Source organism: Halyomorpha halys, unplaced genomic scaffold, assembly GCF_000696795.3.
Source record: "Halyomorpha halys isolate HHAL.00 unplaced genomic scaffold, Hhal_1.1 Scaffold1983.1, whole genome shotgun sequence".
Lineage (NCBI taxonomy): Eukaryota > Metazoa > Arthropoda > Insecta > Hemiptera > Pentatomidae > Halyomorpha > Halyomorpha halys.
This window is the reverse complement of record NW_027106214.1, coordinates 82,878-95,402: the sequence shown is the minus strand read 5'-3', so window position 1 is coordinate 95,402 and position 12,525 is coordinate 82,878. Positions and strand designations below refer to the sequence as shown.

The 12,525-nt window shown below is 31.0% G+C and overlaps 1 long non-coding RNA gene across 1 annotated transcript in view; it reads left to right on the top strand.

Annotated features, from left to right (window-relative positions):
• Positions 1 to 9,672, top strand: part of LOC136795088 (uncharacterized) — a 15,422-nt gene extending 5,750 nt beyond the window's left edge. Inside the window, exon 2 of the long non-coding RNA XR_010842636.1 lies at positions 9,492 to 9,672. This is a non-coding gene — a long non-coding RNA (uncharacterized lncRNA). The remainder of the gene's footprint in view (positions 1 to 9,491) is intronic.
• The last annotated feature ends 2,853 nt before the right edge of the window (positions 9,673 to 12,525 follow it).

Genomic DNA, 12,525 nt, shown 5'->3' with positions numbered 1-12,525 from the left:
TTTATTTATTAATATTTACAACTGTATAAAAAAATACAACCAGTAAATTTGATCATAATGACATAATGATATGATACAGGATGTAGAGAAACTACCCAGTTGTAGAACTCTAAAAACAGTTTACAATATAAGGTCACGAGACGATCTTCTTTTCAGGCGCCTCAGAGGATTGCCAGGAATGGAAGAGGAAGCAAGGTTAGAAACGAGTGGGTTTGGGTGTTGGGTGGTTAGTTTTCTACTCTAGAAATGTAATTGGAGTTCTATCAATGGGTTGATTCTCCACAAAACTGTATCGGGTCATTGTAATATAACTCACATCAAATTTTCGTATATAAGTTTTTAATACAGTTGTAAACATAAATAAATAAAATTAAAATAAAATATATTAAAAAAAAAAACCTAAACCTTCTAATAAATGAGGCTAGTCTGATTTGTTTTTATTACTCTAAAAAAACTCTGAAATAAGCATTCTCAAAAACATTTACGGCCTATTTTAAGATGATTTACTTTGTGTTAATAATAATTTACTGTTTCCTTATGCATGTTAAAGCCACCTCCACCTCAAATTGACGATGTCTTTCTGAAGGGAAGTTTAAAAAGAACAAAAACAAAACAAGCTAGATCAGGTTATAAATATTTATTTTGCTAGGCTAACAATGGAAAGCATAAAATAAATGAAATAAAAGAATAAACAAAATTAATAAATATAAAATAAAATATTTCTGGACGAACTCCGAAGGGTCAGAGACAAAATGGGTCCTGAAGAGAGTATTATCCACTCCGAAAGGTCAGAGAAAATGTCAAGTCCAAATGTTCAAACGTTGGTGGGCCCGCGTCTAAACGGCGCTCTAATAACAATTTACGCAGAAAAGGTCTGTTGAAGATATCTGACCAATTACCCAAAGGCGACTGGGCCTGGGCAACCGATATTAATCCGTAGAAAGTTTTATCGCTGCTAGGAAAAATAATCCTTACTGGCCCTTATTCCAGCAATAATTATCCATAGTCCTTATTATTATTAAAATCAAAACATACTTCTAACGAAAATACAAAATAAAAATGTAATTAAATGAAAAAAAAACTTCGCCTATTAACAACTATTTAATATTAAAGATGGTGTTAACAATACAGCTTGATTTATAATGTAATTTTCTTTGCCGAACTGTTAATATGAGTCTATTGGGATCAATTTATATATGAGTTAATTATTGTTACCAAAATATCTTTTGGTTACTCAGTTTTGGCAACGATGAGCGACTATTTGTTTGGTTTACGCTAATTACACAAATAATTCTGAACTTAATCCCTCTCCCATTTAGCTCTAGAGTAAACTCCCGTTAAATATACGGATGTAGCTAGATGGCGCTGGATAAACACAATGAAGTTGTCAGGTTCCCCCTGCAGGCGGAAGGTGTCCGGTTAACGGGTTATATTTGAGTAAGCTAAATTCGTCTCCTGTGAATGACCTCAGGTTTTTCCTCCTCCGCGGTTCAAGGTATGCAAAAGAACTTAGTATTATAAACTTTGGGTAAAGAATTAAGTTACTAAAATTCAAACTGTTTATCTTAAAAGGTAAATATAATTTGGATAGTATTATGAATTGAAGTATTAAGGAATTAAGTCTGAAAAATATCGATGCTCTGAGGTATGTATAGTCAGACTCAGAAAAAAAAAAAAAAATTCAAAATTAAATTTATGTAATTTGTTTACAAAATAGTATATTGAAAAAAATGAAATATAGTTTATTATTCTGGGACCTGGTCCCTTTTGAACAAGTACAAAGGCAATTTTAATTTTATAATAACATTAATTGGTCATAAAACAGTGTGGCCACACTTAATTATAACTTATATACAGAGAGAAAAAAAATAGATTAATTAAAAAACTAACTCACCAAATACAAATAAAACAAAAAGTTAATTACAAAATATGTGTACTATTATAATAATGGGTTCTGATTGGTGAACCAAAGGGTAGTTAAATAGAAGGGTTTTAAACGAGGCATGGGTTGGTACATGACGTATGCTAGAGGGAATGGAGTTCCAGAGGTATGCAGCTCGGGTAAAAAACGATTTATCAAACGCAGCAGTTCGGTGAGGTGGTGGTTAGATGTCTGATAAACTGGACCTGGTTGTACGGGATTGGACAGAGAATTTGAATTACAGGTTTTCTCGGATATAGGAGGGGCGTTGAGTACTGATTGCTTGGAATAAAAAGGAAGCTAGGAAATACTGGGATCGGAAGGATGGATAGTGCCACTTCAGCTCGGCGTAATACTGGGTTATGTGCCTATCCCGAAAATAAATCGTTCTGGGCAATTCTTAAGAGGTTTAAGTTTAGATTCGAGATTACCATATGATATTATGATAATATCCTGGCTAAAATTGTATTAGACAGTTTTTATACAGAATATTTTGAACTATATTTTTAGGTACCTGAAAAATCAAGAATATAGCCTTAAATCATTTATTCTTATCAGTTGAGAATTATAACTTAAAAATTGTAGAAGGTAGTTGACCGGATGAAGTAGGCTGTAGGAAGATAGTCCGGGTTGTGGCCATTAAAGATATGAACCAATAAAGACAATTGGCCAATAAAGATATTACAAATTATAAATATGAGTTAATAGTTGACAGTGGATATATATTAGTGAGAAGACGGTTGGGGTGCGGTGAGTGAAGAGCACAAACAACTAAAGACTTATTTATTAGTACCAACGTTTCGGCCAGTATTTCAGACCTTCATCAGGGCCAAATAAAACAAGATAACCATAATAATTAAATGGAAGTACAGAATAACAAGAAACATAAGAAAATAAAGGATAACATGCGTACATAAGTAGTATTGCTGAAAATGCATAGTATATTACTATGAGAATATTGAAACCGTAAATAAAAATATCAGGGAATCAATTAATTTCTAATAAATTAAATCGTACCATTTTTTAATATATATCTTAAATACAATTTTTTATGTATATACTTATAGTTTTATCCTACTTTGCTATGTTCATATCTTGTATTATCATTTAGCCCTGCAAAGTGGGGTCAAGCCTTGATTTTTGATAAATAGTTTACTATTTTTTGACTGTCAATCTGACAATCTTCCTACTCTCAATTAAATTATAATAAATTGAAGCGTTCCTTTTTTGTATATATTTTTAAATATAATTTTTTATGTATATACTTATAGTTTTATTCAACTTTACTGTGTTAATATCTTGTATTGTCATTTAGCCCTGCAAAGTTGGGTGAAAGGTTGCTTATTAATAAATAGTTTTTCTTATATTTTTTGCACTTTTCTTTATCTCCAGCCAGACCATCTTCTTACAATTCAATATTATTTAGTTAATGTTTTGATTAGTGATTAATAAATACGGATGATAATAGAATTATATATTATATATTAGAATTATATAAGATGATAATAGAATTAGGAACCTTATTTATGCTTCTATACCTGAAGCATTCGGGATTCGGGAAAATACATTGTTCGCGAGGAGGATAGAATGTATTCAGAAAATACTCTGAAATACCGAGCTAGGAGTATTAGGCAAATACACCTCGAAGCACTTGAGCGCTTCGAGAGCTCTTTGTGTATCCAGCAACTGGTTTTATCCTTTTCCTCTCGCCTTCGAAGTTTCACTATTCCGTATCTCCTCCTCTAGGTACCTACCTATTTCTTGCCGCCTCTTTTAAGTAATGTCGGGTTTTTAAATAATTCAGGAGCTAGACCTGAAATAATGGATCGGCTTAAGTTTCATTCCTACACCTGAATTTTTTCTTTACATCTTTCCATTAAAGGTTACCTTGGCTACCGAAATATTAAGCTGATTATTGCACCTGTCTTATGCCGGATCTACACATTTGCCACTTGCCACAAATCCAAGGCTTGTACAAATGCTTGGTAAATAAAGGAAGTAACAAACGTGTCGATATCCACTTTTTTCCGTTATTACAACTAAATAAATATAAAATAATAATATAATATAAATAATAAAAACTAAACATAGAAAGGTGGAATGAAATAAAACGTAAATATCAGCAATGTAGGTTGCAGATGACAAAAATCCATATAAATAGTAACCTAACATAACCTATAAATTCAACCTTCGTTCTAGAATTTATATCAGAAACTTTTTAATTTTAAAGCTTCAGTTACGACACAGGAACTTACAACCCATAAGATTTTATGTGTTAGCTTTCGTGGATGGCCTGGTCCTGCTGGCTTCCAACGACCGAGGTCACCAATACATGCCTTCAAGAGGCAATGGCACGATAAACATGAAAATTAAACCAGAAAAGACCAAATGTACGAGGATTGGAAAGAAATCCTGGAGAATAATGAGGGTGATCAGAGGGAACGGAGAAAGACTAGATCAGGTCCAGAATTTTAGATATTTAGGTACTCATCTCAACGAAAGCGGCTACATTGGTGAGGAAGCTTCTGAAAGAATCAATGCTGCTGGAAGAATATTTATTTTGCCTCGAAGAGGTTTCCTGGGAAAAAGAGAGGTGACGAGAAAAATTAAAATAATGCTCTGCAAATCGACGTTCCTCTTTATTCTTTCCTACTCTTCCCAATCGTGGACCCTCACCTAGAAACACAAGAGCCGGATGCAATCCATGGAGATGCGGTACCTTTGTAAGGTGAAAGGAAGGGCACGACGAGATAGAGTACGGAATAGTACCATACAGACTAACCTCGGATTCAAACTGGCTGAGAGCATCCTAGAGGGTACAAGCTAAGGTGGTTCGGACACCTCCTTCGGATGAACGAAGGAAAGAACTGCCAAGAATGCGTATAAGACTCGCGTGTAAGTCGCGTGTGTATGTCGCGAAGAAGGCCAAGAGGAAAACTGCGCATTTCCTGGGAGGAGAATGTTAAGGAGGCAGGGTATGGACTCGAGTAGGAAAAGGGAGATGGTCCAGACTCTGCAAATTGTAATCCCACACTGCGCAAGTAATAAAGGGGATAACATTATTACGACGATGATGAACTTTTAAATGTAATTATCTAGAAAAAATGCCTTCATAAATAAATATTTGTCCTATGTTAAATAAAAAATAAACTGCTAAAGTTAATTAACAAGATTCATAACAAGAACCCAGGTCTCCTCCACCACAGCCAACCAATCTACACCATCCCTTGCTTTCTCCTTCCCTCTTTCAACATTCAAATCCTTCTCTACATCGTCCAGCCGTTTGATCTCTTTTTCGTTTTCCATCTGGCTTGCCACAAACCATCTTTTTGGGTATCCTTTTATCGGGCATTCCCTCAACGTGTCCTAACGATTTTAGTCTTGCTCTTTTGATTACAGCCACGATGCTGGGTTCCCCGAACAGTTCTATCAGCTCATCATTCCTTCTTCTTCTCCAAACTCCATTCTCTGAGACTCCTTCCAAAATCCTTCTCAATACCTTTCCCTCCTAGGAGTTGAGCATCTGTCCAGCTTTTCTTGTTAAGGGCCATGTTTCTACTACTGGCCTTACTGCGATGGTTACTCTTTCATTAAAGAATAAAATTATTATTTTAATTTTATATTTCTTTGTTTGTTTTTTTATTGGAGTATTTGTAGTACAATATAGCAAGTGTGATCCCCTTTTTTATATTTCTAAATAGTTTTTATATTGTCTTTAAACGATTTGTCCCAGAATAACTATTAATTTTCCGTTTCATTTACTTCAAAAGCTGCGAACATATCTGAGAGAGACATTCCTTAAGCGAGGTGTTCGATCTCTTCCTCCCAATGCCAAAAAGGCTCGAGGCCAGGAACAAGAATAAATATGTTATTATATATTTTTTTTTTTTTTTTTTTTTTTTTTCTATCTTAGCTCGTTTGCAGTTTGAAATATGACGGAAGCGTGCCCCCATAAAACACGCTCTGATTCCTCAATTGTTATTTTCGCCGTTTTATTTTCGTGAACTGAGAGCTCGGAGGTGTTTGCTTTGGCTCGTGAGCGGAACAATATGATTACAAGGGTTGGATACTCGTCAGTAGGCGAAATAATTGCCAACTATTGTTCTCCTTCTGAGGCTTTTACATGGTAGATTTTTTTAATTGACAACTTCTATGTTTAATGTTATTTAAAACAAGGGTCATCTACCCTCCACTCCAGTTTCTTATGTCTGACTGGACATTAACCAAGTTAGTAAAAAAGCCTTTATTTCACCTTAATTTTTTATTACTTTAATAAACTAACTAACCAAGTATAGTTAAATTTTAAAATTTAAACTTTTTCAAAACGTTAAATAAAATTAATTTTTCATTCGGGGCTCTATATCTTAAAAATTACCAGCAACACTAGAGGACCTAAATATTCTCTTGTAAAGTAGAATAAATTTATTAAAATATTAGTCCTAATGGAGCCGTTTACTAGTTAACATTAGTATTGATGTTACTACCTTTTTGTTTTGTTTTTTTAATTATGTTTCTCTGTATCTAAAATTATTTAAATGCAATTTTAATATACGTTATAATGAAGTGTTGCCGCACTGTTTTTTGGCCAATATATGTTGTAAAATTAAATCTTATTATTATTGTAAAGGGAATAAATATGTACTAAAAAATAAGAAGCTAGTGAATTTATTTTAGTAAATGTATGTATCAGGGACCATCATTTAATGTAGAGAAAATTTGCTAAAATATGAATCCTAGTAGATCTGTTCATGTTTTATAATTTGATAAAGTTTTTTAAAAATCAACATTTCTGGAAATATTTACTGAAAAATCAATAATTAATGAATTTATTGTGCGAAATCTTCTTCTCTGGAACCATGAGACATACAGATGTCTACTTAAATCAAAACTAGCTTAATATGCTCTAAAGTAGATTATGACGTTTATTTTCATAGGAGTAGTAGTTTTTGTGATATTTGCCAAAATAAATTCACAAAATGTTGATTTCTAGTTGTATAGACAAAATTTTGGATTTATGTAAAACTATATCTCATGAACCATTGGACATACAGATGTCTTATCTTCGTAGAGATAGTAGTTTTTATGACATATGCATATGAATATGAATTTTGTTTATAAAATTTTGTCTGAACAACTAAAAATCAATTTAATTTAGCAAATATGAAAAATACTACTACAAAAATAGACTTCATAAGCTACTTTATAGCAGATTAAACCAGCTTTAATTTGAGTGCTAATAGACATCTGTACATCTCATAATTCCAGACTTATAGATTTCCCACAATAAATTCAACAACTATTGATTATTTCAAGAAATGTTGCTTTCTAAAAAAGTGTATCTTGGGAACTATCGAATGTGAGAAGCTCTGTTACGGTTTAATACTCTAAATTTCCTCTACTTAAAATGATATTATATTAAGTTTTCTAGTATTCACAATATGAAGCTCAAAATTAAAGTCTACGAGCTTTCAAATTAAAGTTAGTTTAATGTAATATAAAGTAGTTTATGGGGTTTATCTTCGTAGGAGAAGTAGTTTTCACGATATTTTCCAAAATAAACTCACCAAAAGTTGATCTCTAGTTGTACAAAATTTTTAAGTGATGAAAACCTATCTTAGAAACTTTTTGACGTACAGATGTCTGATAAAATCAATTTATTTCTAGTTGTTAGGACAAAATTTCTTATGCAAATATGAAATACTACTCCTGCGAAGATAAACTTTACAAGATACTTTATAGTACATTACACTATCTTTAATTTTATTGCTGCCAGACATCTGTACGCCATAAGGTTTCTAAGATATAAGTTTTTCATCACTTAAAAATTTGTACAAACAACTAGAAATCAACTTCTGGTGGGTTTATTTTGAAAAATATCGTGAAAATATCGAGGGGCTTTAATTTAAGTGCTAATAGACATCTGTACGTCGAATGGTTTTTGAGATATAGATTTCTCAAAATAAATTCACTAAATACTGATTTTTCATGAAATGTTGCTTATTTAAAAAGCTATATCTCGGAAACTATTGAACGTAAATAGCTCTATTAGGGCTCATATTTTAGAATATTTACTTTACTTTAAATGATGTTTTCTTAGGTTGTCTGCTGTTCTTGCTAGTGTTAAGGCTAAATATACCTAATTTTATAAGTTTTTTTCAAGAGATTGCAGCACTTTCAGGTCAAAATTACTTTTCTTCTTATTTGAATACAGAATAATCAATTTCCCATCTGTAAATATATTTACCATCTAGAACCCCATAGAAGTTACTGAAATTGGTTCATTAATTTTTGTTGTAATTATTTGAGGATTTAAAAAATTTAACTATTGGACGTAAATAGCTCTATTAGGGCTCATATTTTAGCAGATAGACTCTACTATAAATTATGTTATATTAGGGTTTCTAGTGTTGTAGGTAGTTTTAAGGATATAGAGCTCCGAATGAAAAATTACTTGGCAGGCTCATCAATTTTGACTGGGAATTATACATGGTTTTATTAAAATAATCAACAATTGGGGTGAAATAACTGCCTTTTTTCTCCTCTTGGGTTCTTCTACTAAACAGTTTAACAAAATATATCAGAGCCGTGAAGACAGAAATGGTTTATTTAGCCATGCTGCCCAATTACATGGCAATACTGCAATACACAGCCTTCCAATCAATCCATGATCGGACGTATATACAATATATATATTCACATGATATGACAATAATTTTTTTCTCCTAATATTTCCTTTTACAATCGATACTTGTCTATGAACTAAATACAAATATATATATATATTTTTTATTTAACAATTGTATTGCTTTTAATTGACAAATTTATTCTGTTCTGTTTTAAAGATATAGAGCTCCGAATTTTTTTTTTTTTTTTTACGTTTTGAAACAGTCGCTTTTTTGTAAACTCTAACTTTACTTGGCAGACTCATCAATCTCGAGTGGTAGTTATGCGTAGTTTTCGTTAAAATAATATGAATTTGCGGAAAAATAACTTTTTTTTTTTTTTATTAATTTATTTATTGTTATTTACAACTATATATATATATATACATCAAGTAAATACGGAAAAATAACTGAATTTTTTTCTACCGGGCTCTCTTGTACTAAACCCACAAATGTCAGGATATATATTTAGGATACATAAATATTTGATCTAAGTTCGTCTCGATAATCCGGGATCGATTCGATGAACAATACCCACACTCTTGAACAATTGAATACGCCATTACCATGTTCGCCTCCTATGGACAAATATCTACTTCTTCACAAATTAACATAAAACAAATATTTTCGCCCATATCACATACTCATAATCTGTTTTATAGTTAGGTTGGAAATAAATACAAAGACACCTACATTTTTTATACCCTCACCTTCCCTTTTTTATTTTGTTTTATTATTTAGTATGTTTATTTTAATTTGTATTATTAATTTGTTTTCAAAACTTTTTTTTTATTAACTTATATTTTTGCAATTTTTCATTTGCATTATTATTTTTTCTTTTTATTGATTATTTTTTTTTTTTTATTATTTTTTTTTTATTTCTATTTGTATATTTTTCTTGTTTTCAGATGCGAACAGCTGCAGAGGGCTCCAAAAACCAAATGCAATAAAATAGAAAGCCACGTTCTTGTTTCTGAGTTTCATTTACCTTTCGCATGCTGACATAATTGTTATCATTTTCATTATTATTATTTTCGTTTATTTTATTAGTATAGTCATTCAATTCCAAAATATAGAAATAAAAATTTACTTTGTGTTCTTTAACAATTAAAAAAAAAGTATTTATTTATTGGCTTTATTTCTAAAAAGTAATTATTAAAATAATATTGGTTTTTGCCGCCACATTCAGCTTATCAAAATTTAATTTTTTTTTTATTTTTTCCAAATTTATCCTGATAACCTATTAATTTATTTCCATCCTACCTGACACAGTTACGAAAATATTACATAAAATAATTCTAAGTTTCTCCGATACTATAGTTATTTAAAATACTCAAAATTTAATTTCATATTTTTCAACTATACTATAACAGGAATTTTTCAACTTGTTTGCATTTTCATTGCATGATACTATGTCGCGTGTTGACTCAAGTGTGCAGTAGAAGTTGCAACGAGGGTATAACTAATTGATTACCATCTTAGGAATAGTTTGGTTTGTTTTTCCCTTAAAAACTTTATTTTGAGATCATAGTTTGTATTCATAACAGTCCAATATATATGAATCAATTTACTTTTGGCTATCACGTTTATATTTCAAAATGAATAAAAAGCCAACAACTAACATATTTGTATGTGTGCCTCAGGTAAGAAAACTCATAGGAAAACACTCGAGACAATCTTTCAATTAATATATGACCGTTTCAAAGGTATTTATCAAATTTTTAATTTAAAAAATTAATAAATCTAATATTGACAAAAAAACGTAACAAAGTTTCTTGAAAATTATATTTTATAATAAAAGTTTGACGAGTAATATGACAGTGTAAAGGTACCTCTTCAAGTTTGCCAAACGATGTTAAATTAACGCATGCGCAAGTTTATTTAGATTGGCTATTACAAGATGGCCTGAATTTACGGCTGATCCGTCGGGTTTCGGTTTTCGGGCACAAATCAAAGGACGCTTGCGACGCATCCACATGTTTGTGTTCATTTTGCATTGTTTTAGAACTGCCAACTGATGAATATTAGTGCTCTTCGTGTTTTAGTTAATTAAAGAATTCATCTCACCTTCAGATTCAATAATTAACGCTTTAAAACTTCATATTTTAAAATTCTATCGACTCGGTGTAAATAGATTGTTTTAAATCTTGTTAATTAACTTTAGCAGTTTATTTTTTGATTTAACATAGCACAAATATGCATTTATGAAGGCATTAAGGGTATTCATGATTTTGTGTTAAATATAAAATGTTTCACCATACTAAATATTATAAGTATAGAATTGTGAGCATCCTTATTTAAAGTCATGTTAAATGGTAAATGCATAATAGCTCCTTGCGGATTTTCTGAGGAACTTGTTTTAAAACTTCATATTATTGTTTACTTCTAAGTTTTCATTTAAGTAATTTATTACAACATGCCTAAAGTAAGTGAAAAGTAATAGTTGTGTGAAAGTTTGGCTACTGAGTGCCTTGTTGATCTTCTGACTTGTGAGGAAGAGAATCAAGATGTGCTAATTGATAACTGTCATTACATTATTATTATTGTCAGACATTGCTTTGTTAGTTTTAAAAACATCCAAAACAATACTAACACAATCAAAACATAAACTACGAGCAAGTTTCCTAACACAACAAACAAAACGATGACGAGCTCAGCTGCTCTATTGCACTTTCCATTTAACAGACTCTCAGCCATGTTATATGTTATATCGGTTTAATATGGTAAAAAAATGAAATATTCTCCATTTAACATAAGTTTTTCCATTTAACACGCTTTAAAATATCATGAATTCCCTTTTTATATGTCTAAGTAATTAAATTAGAAAGTTTCTTATCTAATTCTAGAACGAAGGTTGAATTTATAGGTTATGAAGTACTATTTATACGGATTGCTATCATCTATGATCTACACTGCTGATGTTTCCGTTTCCTTTCAGCTCGCCTATCTTTAATCGAATGTAATAACCAACAAAATTGGATACAGACATTTGTTGCTTCCTTTATTTACCAAACATTTGTACAAGTCTCGGATTTGCAGCAAGTGACAAACGTGTATATTACCCTTTTATTATTTTGACATAAGTACATGTGCTTCCCAACTCACAGTCTGGGGTCGGCAAAGACAGAAACTGAACCATGGGCCAAGCGACCCACATCCACTACTCCTGACTAGAGATAAGAGGTTACCCTTGGAAAGTTTCTTTTTAAATATAATATAAGGCAATCCACAGCGATGGTGATGTTAGCCTATGCATACTCACTAACCTCTCGGGACCATAACTAATATAATAATATTATATATATTAGGTATAATAATACCTATACAAGAATAACTGAATAACCTATAAATAAGCTGATTTCGTAGCCAATAGTTATTATTAAAAATATATATATAAATAAAATAAAATTGAAAAAGAATTATTCGAGAACAGTAAGTGACATAAATTGATGTGATAAAGATGTATATATAGTAATATAGTAAATCAAATTAGTTATTTTATTCATTAAATTATTTTATTATTATTATTTTTATTTATTTTTTTACTTATGTATCCAATCAAGTATTTTTTTTTTAACCAATTTTGTATTATGTTTTCCTTTAAATCTATGTATTAGTTTTGTTTTGGTAAAATTATTTGTTTGTTTTACTGTAAACTGATCTACTGCTGTGACTAGTATTTCTCTGGTTTGATTTCACATCGCTGTCAAATGGTGAATTTTAGCGGGTCACTGGGAGGATCTGAGAGGGGGAATTCGGGAGAGTAAATTTGTTGATAAAATGAAACAAAAATTGTGAAATGGAAGGGACAAGAAAAAATTGAAATATATGTATTTATATCATGTAAAAATATGTAATTTATATATATCCGATCATGGATTGATTAGTATGCTGTGTAATGTAGCAACCCGATGTGTTTGAGCAGCATGAATGAATAAAACA